This window comes from Anopheles gambiae, chromosome 2 (genome assembly GCF_943734735.2).
Source record: "Anopheles gambiae chromosome 2, idAnoGambNW_F1_1, whole genome shotgun sequence".
NCBI classification, from domain to species: domain Eukaryota; kingdom Metazoa; phylum Arthropoda; class Insecta; order Diptera; family Culicidae; genus Anopheles; species Anopheles gambiae.
In genome coordinates this window covers 45,317,221-45,325,251 of record NC_064601.1, presented here as the reverse complement: position 1 = coordinate 45,325,251, position 8,031 = coordinate 45,317,221, and the positions used below count along the sequence as shown (strand labels likewise).

Here is an 8,031-nt window from a genome sequence, read left to right as displayed (position 1 = left end):
GATACGATTTTATCGTCCATGCTGTAATTTGATTTTCGCTGGATTATTTAGATTGATTTGATAGGTTGGCTGAGTTTCATCGTTCAATGATTACAAAAAATTGAGATTTTTTCCTTTAAACCCAAATATATATACATCGGTATTTCTGGTCACTTTGCCCACAGGGCAAGGCGAGCTTTTGGCGGCCACCGTCGCAAAACCGTCGCAAAACGTCAAAACCGACGTCGCCAGCGAGCGAAACTCGCAACGATTTCGAGGCGCTGGCGACGGTCGTTTTTGACGTTTTGCGACGGTTGTTGACCTTTCGAGCGAGCTTTTGCCCTGCGAGCCAGTGTGGCCAGATTATATTGGCAGATTCCGGCAGGAGCACTGTTAAGAACGCAACCATTTAACCGTCTTGTGTACGACCAAAAAACATTACGTAATCGTACAACCGCCTACCCGGGTAGGCCATACAATTTGTATGGAAGAATGATGTTTTTTGTGATTAAAAGAGTATATCTTTTGAATTGGTTGTAAGATTTGAATGAAAACTGTCTTATGAACCTATAATAATGTTTTATAACATATCGTTGTAAAATTTGAATTTTAAAAATCTTATCAATATTTTTTTTATCAAAAATGTGCAGTAAGGCACGTGTCTGTGCTCCATCGCATGCGATTTTATCGCACGTGCTGTCAAACGCATTTTCGTATAATATTGTGATTATTGGGATGATTTTAATAATAAAACGATTATGAAAAATTAAGTTGAGATTGTTCCTACAAAACACCACACATTTAGTTTGACAGATAAAATCGGATGCGGCGTCCGACGAAATCAAAAATTTTTGATTCCGCCCAAGCGCCACAGATTAAGCTTAAACGACTGGAAAATTGAATATCCATAGAAAAAAAAGAAAGCTCCACAGCTTCATTGGTTTGATCAATAGATGGCGTATTACAACTCATCATTATATTGCTATCTTTTTCTTGCAATGTGTTTCGACAAGTTTCATCTTATCATGACCTATATAGCCTTCTAAATTTCTGAGCAAAAATCTATATGAATGGTCGTGTGGTCAGATACGTGGGTATCAACACCAACGACCATTACTCAAATCTCACTTGCTTCAGTGCTGGTGGTTTCCACTGGAGTTTAGTATAGTATAGTAGTTTAGTACGACGAAATCGCACGTCCGACGTTATCTGTCAAATCTCATATAAAATTTTGACAGGCCTTCTGATAAAATCGTATCCGATGGAGCACAGACACGAGCCGAACTCCAACACCCATACCGGCCTTGCTGCATGTTTTAAGTAGATGAATAGTCTTTTTCTAAGTTTTACTTATGTTTCTTTCAAAAGTTATATACATTTTTCAATTGTTTTGCTTGTTGTATAAACATATATGTTGACGATCTATAAAATATACTCATCTGTGTTGTGTACAGAAACAGTACAGTGTAACCGCGACTCGATGCTGTCGTTGAACTGACAGCATCCGACGTCCGAATGGCCGTTAAGGGCTTCGGGAGCGATCGGGCTACCGAGGGTTCGCACTCGATCATAGGCTGCGACCCGACACACACAACAGTCTTGTAGCATATACAGTGGAACGTCGATTATCCGGGCAGCTCGGGACCGGGCATTTGCCGGTTAATCGATTTGAGCGGATAATGGTCTAAGAAATGTCAAATTCATATAAATTAAATTAAATAATCCACTAGTTTTATGATTAATTCACCTTGAATCAATCGAAAAATCGTTAGTAGAATATTATTTTAATCAATAACTATAGGTTGTTGTTCATGAACAACTGTTCATGAACAAAAATAAATTTCGAAAACACCACTAGACACTACAGAGCTGCACAAAAAAACTGGTTGCCCACTTGACTATCGCAGCAAATGTTCACTGTACGTTTGAACAGCTGTCACATTTATGCGCACGGTTAAGGCGGCGCTCTAGCAGCAATCGAACACGACATCCGACACGAACAAACCCATATAATCATATGGAGGTGCACTGTCAGACACAAACAAACAAACAAGACAAACATGTCAAATCCCATACATGTTTCATGTTCGATGTCGTGTTCGATGGTGCTAGAGCGCCGGGTAAGCCGCCCGCCGGTTAATCCGCCCCCGGATAATCGACGTTCTACTGTAATAATAGAATATATGTTATAATAGAATATAGTGATTGATACAGAAGAGCTGCGTGTGTCCTTTAGTATCCTCAATGGTGAACCAGTCCGGAACACAAAAATCTGTTTTATTAAAAACTGGCTCCGACCGGCTCCAGACAACTTCGGAACCTCCTCCACTCCAATCCAACGGAGCCGGCTCTGCACCCACGGCTCCGAAGCTGACTCCGCTCCAGCAGCTCCGGAGCCGGCTCCGCACCAACTACTCCACGTTCACGGCTCCGGAGCCGGTTTTTACAGATTGCACCAAAACAATCATTTTAAATATTTTTTAAAACAGGAATATCCATAATTAGCTGAGTAAATAATGTTGAAAGGAATCTATAAAAAAATTGATAAGTTTTGAACATTGTTCAACAATCACACAATCACATTGGGTGTTATATTCTACACTTGCGAGATGATAGATTCGTTTTATACGCTATCATACAATGCCGTCTCTATTTGTTGTGGGCAGCCGTGCCGACCCCTGGACTTGCCGTGGCAGTTGCGCTGCCACCGGTCAACGTCCAGGGGGACGACAGTGTGTCACGCACACTGTCGCACACACTAAGCAGCGCAAGGCATAGTGTGTGCCGAGCGCACAGTTAGAGTGTGTTTGCGAGCCGATCGAGCAGGAGCTCTCGGCAGGGGCGCTCGGTGCGGCTGGTGCGCGGCCACCACACTTGTTATTTTAAAGTGCATTGTGTATTATGTATCTTATTTATTTTGTATGTTGTATGAGTGTAATAAAATATTTAAGTACAAAAGTTCTAAACATAAAACTATTGAAACGTTAGTCCAGAGCCGTTTGTCCGGAGCCGTTGATTCATCGCCGGCTCTGGAGCCATTGATTCGCCGCCGGCTCCGGGCTGTTGGTACGGAGCCGGCTCCGGAGCTGTTGGTGCGGATCCGGCTCTGGAGCTGTTGGTGTAGATCTGGCTCTGGAGCCGTGGGTGCCATTGGTGCACTCCAAAACACCCATTCCTATTCGGCAGTAACATCACCGACAAACCGACGTGACACTTCAAACAAAATGAGCTTCAAAAGTTGTCTCCTTATTTCAAATGAAAATACGTTAAACACTAGCGCCATCTCTATAATGATTCGCTTACTACACTGACACAGAGAAGAAACTGCTAAACCCCCTTTTTGTTTTTCTTCGCAAATTCCAATGCGTATTGTTTTATGTACTTCTCACATCTTTTACATTGATTTGGAAACTTATAAAATGATTTTCCTGTGTGTTTTGTCCAATAATTCTCACTAAATCTTGCCTCAAACTTCCTTCGCAATTTGTATTTAGAAAAGTTGTTTACATCGAAGCAGCAGTGAACAGAGCTTACTTTGACAGAAGTGTTCGCCTCACTGGTAAATGACAGTACTTTCGTGTGGGACACTTTTGTAGCGCCAGTGTCACGTCGGTTTGTCGGTGGTAACATTATGACAAAAGTATGAATGTATGTGTTAACTTTCAGCCAATTATATTTCGTTTGCCTGTAGTGGTTGTTATCATTTTAAAAGAGATGATTTCAGTGTTAATTTCAAAATATTGTTACACATCATGCAAAAAAATTTAACTGTACACAACTGTAATACAACATTTGAAAGAAGAGAAAAAGACATAGGCTGGTATTATTGAATCCATTCGTAGCGGCGGCGTACGTCCCGACACTCATTTTCCTAACGTACTAGATCGTTGCTACAGTTATTCACCGCGGCGTTGTAGGACCGGGCGCAAGAAATGTGTTGCCATCCCTAGAATTTCATGTGAGCGCCGTACGTTCCCGCTACGAACGGATTAAATAATACCAGCCATACTCTTTTAATCACAAAAAACATCATTCTTCCATACAAATTGTATGGCCTACCCGGGTAGGCGGTTGTACGATTACGTAATGTTTTTTGGTCGTACACAAGACGGTTAAATGGTTGCGTTCTTAACAGTGCTCCTGCCGGAATCTGCCAATATAATCTGGCCACACTGGCTCGCAGGGCAAAAGCTCGCTCGAAAGGTCAACAACCGTCGCAAAACGTCAAAAACGACCGTCGCCAGCGCCTCGAAATCGTTGCGAGTTTCGCTCGCTGGCGACGTCGGTTTGTAGTACATGCGACGCCGGTTTTGACGTTTTGCGACGGTTTTGCGACGGTGGCCGCCAAAAGCTCGCCTTGCCCTGAGGGCAAAGTGACCAAAAATACCGATGTATATATATTTGGGTTTGAAGGAAAAAATCTCAATTTTTTGTAATCATTGAACGATGAAACTCAGCCAACCTATCAAATCAATCTAAATAATCCAGCGAAAATCAAATTACAGCACGGACGATAAAATCGTATCCCATGGAGCACTGCAGTGGCTCTAAGCGGTCGCGTGGAGCCCCAAGAAAAATAACTTGCCATCACTGAGAAAAAAGAATGAGCATCTAAGCCATTCTTTGGTTTAGAATTCCTAGTACCATTTTCAGATCAACACATCAGAAACACCTTCATTTGTGTAACCGCTGAACCAAATCTAATCCATATCCTAAGTAAAGGATGCATATGCTTTTGAAATGGAACTCTAATTTTGCGCATTAGTAATCCCCCCCCCCCCCTCCCATCACGCTTAACTAGTGTTGGGCATTGTGCGCGAGTGCGCACTGTGCGCACAGCACACCTCATTGTGCGCACTGCACTGCACACTTTGTACTGTGCGAGCACACTTCGCACAGTGCGCGCACTTCGCACTTTTCGCACAGTGCGCGCACTTCGCACTTTTCGCACACTTCGCACAGTGCGGGCACTTTTCGCACACTCCGCTCAGTGCGCGCACTTTTCGCACAGTGTGAGCACAGTCCAGACTTTTCGCACACTTCGCACAGTGCAAGCATGTTTCGCAAATTTCGTGCAGTGCTTTGTACTTTGTACTGTGCGAGTACACTTCGTACTGTGCGAGTACACTTCGTACCATGTTACAGGAAGTCAGGTGGTGTAGTACTGAGCATATTTTGACAAACCGCCTTTAAGCATTAGCATCAGTTAGCATTAGCGACTCCGATCCGTTGGTGCAACGAGTTCAAGTCGGGGCGAATCAAAGATCCATAAATCGCTTGCACACATTCATACCACACACATGCCCATCGCCCCCCCCCCCCCCCCCCCTCTCGCCCTGTCCCATGTCCCCTTCTCTTCAGTTAATCACAAAATTTGACTAGGGCTCCGAGTGAAAATTGTAATTTTTGCAAGCCTGCGACGCGAATAGCAGTTTTCGCGTGAAACCAGCTGTCTGTTTTATTGCACAATCGCAAAGCGGTGGCTCCGAGTACAAGCACAGACACGTTTCATCTCAGCCAAATTCAAGAGAAACCTCAACCCACTGGAGCGTCGTTTACCTACGACCTTCACAGTTCATAGTTGTTTTAAAGAAACGCGTGCTTGATGTCAGCCGATTTTTCCTGATAATTTCTTCGGCTACGGACCGCTGTGTTGATATTGTGTTTCGGGGCCTTTAAATTTTTGTCTGGGTGTGTTGTATCCTTGTGTTTGTGTAACTGGTTTTCGATGGTGGTCAAGCGCAGCGTTCTGTGCATTCGATTCTCGCAGCAAATGTCTCCGCAAATGTCTCGGTGTGCTCGTGTACCGGCCATCCACACTTGCAAAGAATTATGTTGTTTCTCGCTCTACCCAATGCCTTGGACCAACGATGATTAAATTGTATTGATTTCAGCAGTGCGCGCGTGTTTCAGCGTTCTGCGCTTTTGCCATGCGTAAAAGGGTGGAAAAGAAGAGCGAGGAATGAAGTGCAGCGTAGAAGGGGGCTCTTAGATTGAAAAAATATTGTCTATACCCTTTAAAGGATTCGAAACAGGTGTATGTCAAATCGATGGAGTTTCCAATATTTGCATGGATCTACACATGCTTTCTGTTGGGACCAATAATAGCCATCGTGGATGGGCGGACGGAGTGGGGGGGGGGGGTTGGGCTTGAAGAGGTCAGGTGTCCGCCAAGTTCATCCACTGTTAGACGACCCCGATGGCTGAGTAAATGAACTCTAAGAGAAAAAGCTGACACTGGTCGTGTGGTCGTGGTCTTTGTGTACGTACCACCATGGTACGAAGTGTGCTCGCACAGTGCAAAGTGATGCAAGTTAAGCTTGCACTGTGCGAAGTGTGCTCGCAATGTGCGAAGTGTGCGAAAAGTCCGGACTGTGCTCGCACTGTGCGGAGTGTGCGAAAAGTGCGCGCACCGTGCGAAGTGTGCTCGCACTGTGCGAAAAGTGCGGAGTGCGCGCACAGTGCGGAGTGCGCACAGCACACTTAATTGTGCTCTTTTTCCCAACACTACGCTTAACACTTCTTTCGCTTTCACTTCTTTCAACTTGAGTTAAGTTTCGAGTTTTAACCTACCGAAAACTACCGATAAAATTTTGATGCGCCTACCGAAAACCGCCAAAATAATCTGGCCACTCTGCCTTCAGGTTCGATATTTTGTCCAGCTCGCTGCTCCGCACAGTGCATTATGACGGCCAGTTGTACCATAGTGCGCAAATGGTGTGAGAACCGAGCGAGACAACAAGTATGGCGAAGAATTTTTGAATTTTGAATAAGGCTATTGGAATGCGTCTTTAGCACGCAGCTTGTATATTTTTTACAATTATTTAGTATATTAAATTAAAACGCATTCAAATTAATTAACAGCCGCCAGAACACATACAGCATAAATAACTGTCACATTCAAAATTATAGTACAGCGCCCTCTACCGTCAAAAACTTCAAGCACAATCTTTTATGCTGCAATGTTGTTATGCTACAGGTGTACCACAAGGTGTTTCATATTTTTCTCAAACATACGCAAGCAAATGAATCAATTTAAACCCAATTGTACATAGATCAATCATAAAGAATATTTCAAAAAAATATAATTCATCCACAAATAATAAAATAAAACCTTCCTGCAGTCGGTTGTATTGTGTGAAACATAAAAAAAATACAACACGCCCACCATGACGACGGTCTCACTGCGCCCAGTCGAGTGTTCAACCATCGGCTACAAACGGCCGAACATCGCAGCATAGCAGCATAAGGCCCGAGCATAAAAACCGATAGGCTCGGTATTGTTTTGCTCACCGAACGGGCAGAAGAACACACACAACCCGCGAGGCGTCAACAGCGGTCGCAGAAATTCTTTCCGAAACGGCAAGACCGTGTCCGTGCGGAGAAAAAAAGAAAGAAGTGCAAGAAAGTGGTAAGCTAAAGGGAGGCGGAAAGGGGAGAGTACTGCCTTCATGCCGCCCAGTGCAGTGCAGTGAAATTTTCACACAAAGACGGGAAGGTGATGCCGAAGAATTCGCAAAAGTGTGCATCGTTTACCGTCGCGGGGAAAGCGTGAAAATGAAGTGAAAGAAAATCGCACCAATGTTTCAATGCTCCCTGGTGGTTGAAGAGCGAGCAGCATAGATATGGGTGTGTGTTGTGAGTGTATGTGTGTGAGTGTGTGCAGTGTACCTTCTCCGTGTGCGCATTATTACGAATGAAGAAGCAGCCCCGAAAAGGGCAAAAAAAAAAGCATTCGAGCATACACCAACCCTACCTCTACGGTGCTGGGCAGCCAGAGAGAGGGATTGATTTTTTCTTTACCCTTGTGCTGCCAAACTTCTCAGCTTCTCGCTTCAGCCCCTTCCACGGTGTGTGTCGTCTGGTCCCAGCGCACGGCACACATCTTCGGCTGCGTTACGTGTTACGGCGGAGCTGGCTGGATGTAAGATTTGCTTTTTCAAGGGTGGCTGGGGACGCCAGTTTTCCCATTTCCCCTTTTAAGCTGCAGCCATTGCGAGCAGCTAGCACGGGGGAAGTTTTTGCCATCGCGCGCTGTGAATCGCGCTTACC

The 8,031-nt window shown here is 44.5% G+C and overlaps 2 protein-coding genes across 6 annotated transcripts in view; one reads left to right on the top strand and one right to left on the bottom strand.

The window, feature by feature from the left end:
- The window catches only part of LOC5667525 (uncharacterized), a 386,862-nt gene that overhangs the window by 97,297 nt on the left and 281,534 nt on the right, over window positions 1-8,031 (bottom strand). The gene's annotated exons all lie outside the window — the stretch shown is intronic.
- LOC1278751 (TBC1 domain family member 1) overlaps window positions 7,245-8,031 on the top strand; it is a 28,350-nt gene continuing 27,563 nt past the window's right edge. For 2 of the 3 annotated variants that reach the window (XM_061650147.1, XM_061650145.1), the window contains exon 1: window positions 7,259-7,390. The gene's annotated coding sequence lies outside the window, so the exon portion shown is untranslated. Of the gene's footprint in view, window positions 7,391-8,031 lie in introns of all 3 variants that reach the window. The other variant, XM_061650146.1, reaches the window with a different exon arrangement.